This window comes from Nycticebus coucang, chromosome 16 (genome assembly GCF_027406575.1).
Source record: "Nycticebus coucang isolate mNycCou1 chromosome 16, mNycCou1.pri, whole genome shotgun sequence".
NCBI classification, from domain to species: domain Eukaryota; kingdom Metazoa; phylum Chordata; class Mammalia; order Primates; family Lorisidae; genus Nycticebus; species Nycticebus coucang.
In genome coordinates this window covers 31,929,455-31,933,141 of record NC_069795.1, presented here as the reverse complement: position 1 = coordinate 31,933,141, position 3,687 = coordinate 31,929,455, and the positions used below count along the sequence as shown (strand labels likewise).

General features: G+C 38.1%; 1 non-coding gene across 1 annotated transcript; it reads right to left on the bottom strand.

The window, feature by feature from the left end:
- Positions 1-1,403: 1,403 nt before the first annotated feature.
- On the bottom strand, positions 1,404-1,508 carry LOC128568248 (U6 spliceosomal RNA). Its single transcript, XR_008375068.1, has one exon. It is a non-coding gene; the product is annotated as a U6 spliceosomal RNA (small nuclear RNA).
- Between the last annotated feature and the right edge of the window lie 2,179 nt (positions 1,509-3,687).

Sequence of the window (3,687 nt, the reverse complement as noted above, 5' to 3'; positions counted from 1 at the left end):
TTGTCTTTTCAAAAATAATAAAAATGAATCCTGGTTAGAATGAGTGACACGGTCAGTTTCACACAGACAGAGCTTAGACGGAAACTTTGTCCTATATGCCAGCTGCTTCTCTAATGAGTGTAATTTAGGTTAATAATCTCCTTGTTTTAAAATAAAAATAATTATAGGGGCGGGTGAGCCTATCAACCAGTCATTCTTTAATATGAATGAATTTAAATTGTTTTCTTCTCAAATCATATCAGTTGCAGAAATTAGGGAACTAATAAGCATTTTTAGTGTAGAGAGAGGGTTGTTGGATTTTCAACAGAGAAAATACAGTGTCAAAAGTTGGAAGAAGGAGAAAATGAAGTTGTAGTTAAAAAAAATAATGCACCACACACACATATTTTTTGTTTGGTATCTAAAGATCCAAAAAAGAAGGGCAGGCACCAGACATCCAGTAATACAATCTATTTTGCAGTTTTGCTAAAGGCTCTTATGGCAAACTTATTTTCTATTGAAATATATATTCCAAGTAGCTTTAAGTACATGCTTGCCTTATAAAAATACTATAACACTAAAACAAAGCTTTTTCCTTCTTAGGAAAGGATTGGGGGAAAGAGGTGTGGAAAAAGGAAAAATAAGAGCTTATGGTGGCTTTGCCTTGACGGGTTGGGAAGATCGCCAATACCAGTGTAGGAGTAACATGTACATGTTGGGGCTTAGAACATGACACCCCAAATTTGGCACTTTGGCATACTGACTGCTTTTTGTTGTTGTTGTTAATTTCAATGTATTGTAGGGGTACAAATATTTTTGGTTCCTTGGATCAGTGTTATAATGCTTGAGTCAAGGTTGTAAGTGTGCCAGTCACCCAGATAGTACCTTTTAGGTAGGTTTTTGCCCCATACCCCATACCTACATCCTTGCCTCCCACTTGATTTGCGTGAAATTTTTATTTCTTTGTGCATGATGTCTGTTCCTCAGTTAATAGTGGGCACAAGCAGTGCTTGTTTTTCCATTCTTGTGATACTTCACTAAGGATAATGGCCTCCAGTTGCATCCAAATTGTTGCAGAAGGCAATAAGTCATCCTTCCCGGGTGAGTAGTAGTCATAGTTCATTACAGAAGTGTTGAGTCAGTCTGTGCTATGGCCCACTATTTCACTTCTAGCACACACAGTCAACAGTGTTTTGACTGTGTTTTCTGACTAACTGCAGGTTTCAACTTAGTCGGCTTGTCCGTGCTGTGGTGAGGGCTGCATTGGTTTCGGTCCATGTAGATTTTACCTATCTTGATTTTTCTGTATCTCAAAACTTTGGTAATGTCTCCTCTCTCTCTCTCTCTCTCTCTCTATATATATATATATGTATATATACACACCACATTTTGTTAATCTATTCATGCTCTGATGAGCACTTGGGGAAAATATGGAATGCTTCATGAATTTGTGTCTCATCATTACCCAGGGGCCGCGTGAATATTTTCTCTATCGTTCTAATTTTAGTATATGGCCTGCTGAGGCGAGCATGTGCTCAGTACTTTTTTTTTTTTTTTTTAATGTTGGGGATTCATCGAGGGTACAATAAGCCAGGTTACACTGATTGCAATTGTCAGGTAAAGTCCCTCTTGCAATCATGTCTTGCCCCCATAAAGTGTGACACACACCAAGGCCCCACCCCACCCTCCATCCCTCTTTCTGCTCCCCCCATAACCTTAATTGTCATTAATTGTCCTCATATCAAAATTGAGTACATAGGATTCATGCTTCTCCATTCTTGTGATGCTTTACTAAGAATAATGTCTTCCACTTCCATCCAGGTTAATACGAAGGATGTAAAGTCTCCATTTGTTTTTAATGACTGAATAGTATTCCATGGTATACATATACCACAGCTTGTTAATCCATTCCTGGGTTGGTGGGCATTTAGGCTGTTTCCACATTTTGGCGATTGTAAATTGAGCTACAATAAACAGTCTAGTACAAGTGTCCTTATGATAAAAGGATTTTTTTCCTTCAGGGTAGATGCCCAGTAATGGGATTGCAGGATCAAATGGGAGGTCTAGCTTGAGTGCTTTGAGGTTTCTCCATACTTCCTTCCAGAAAGGTTGTACTAGTTTGCAGTCCCACCAGCAGTGTAAAAGTGTTCCCTTCTCTCCACATCCACGCCAGCATCTGCAGTTTTGAGATTTTGTGATGTGGGCCATTCTCACTGGGGTTAGATGATATCTCAGGGTTGTTTTGATTTGCTTTTCTCTAATATATAGAGATGATGAACATTTTTTCATGTGTTTGTTAGCCATTCGTCTGTCATCTTTACAGAAGGTTCTATTCATGTCTCTTGCCCATTGATATATGGGATTGTTGGCTTTTTTCATGTGGATTAATTTGAGTTCTCTATAGATCTTAGTTATCAAGCTTTTGTCTGATTGAAAATATGCAAATATCCTTTCCCATTGTGTAGGTTGTCTCTTTTCTTTGGTTATTGTCTCCTCAGCTGTTCAGAAGCTTTTCAGTTTAATGAAGTCCCATTTGTTTATTTTTGTTGTTGTTGCAATTGTCATGGCAAAAACTTCATGAAGTCTTTCCCCAGGCCAATATCTTCCAGTGTTTTTCCTATGCTTTCTTGGAGGATTTTTATTGTTTCATGCCTTAAATTTAAGTCCTTTAGCCATCTTGAATCAGTTTTTGTGAGTGGGGAAAGGTGTGGGTCCAGTTTGAGTCTTTTACATGTAGACATCCAGTTCTCCCAACACCATTTATTGAATAGGGAGTCTATCCCCCAAGGTATGTTCTTGTTTGGTTTATCGAAGATTAGGTGGTTGTAAGATGTTAGTTTCATTTCTTGGTTTTCAATTCGATTCCAAGTGTCTATGTCTCTGTTTTTGTGCCAGTACCATGCTGTCTTGCGGACGATGGCTTTGTAGTACAGACTAAAATCTGGTATACTGATTTCCCCAGCTTTATTTTTGTTACAAAGAACTGCCTTAGCTATACGGGTTTTTTTCCAGTTCCATACAAAACGCAGAATTATTTTTTCCAAATCTTGAAAGTACGATGTTGCTATTTTGATAGGAATGGCATTGAATAGGTAGATTGCTTTGGGAAATATAGACATTTTAACACTGTTGATTCTTCCCGTCCATGAGCATGGTATGTTTTTCCATTTGTTAATATCCTCTGCTATTTCCTTTCTGAGGATTTCATAGTTTTCTTTATAGAGGTCCTTCACCTCCTTCGTTAGGTATATTCCTAGGTATTTCATTTTCTTTGAAACTATGGTGAAGGGAATTGTGTCCTTAATCAGCTTCTCATCTTGACTATTATTGGTGTATACAAAGGGTACTGACTTGTGGACATTGATTTTATATCCTGAAACATTACTGTATTTTTTGATGACTTCTAGGAGTCTTGTGGTTGAGTCTTTGGGGTTCTCTAAGTATGAGATCATGTTGTCAGCAAAGAGGGAGAGTTTGACCTCCTCTGCTCCCATTTGGATTCCCTTTATTTCCTTGTCTTGCCTAATTGTATTGGCTAGAACTTCCAGCACTATGTTGAATAGTAAAGGTGACAGAGGACAACCTTGTCTGGTTCCAGTTCTAAGAGGAAAAGCTTTGAGTTTTACTCCATTCAGTAAAATGTTGGCTGTGGGTTTGTCATAGATAGCTTCAATCAGTTTTAGAAATGTTCCACCTATGCCTATACTC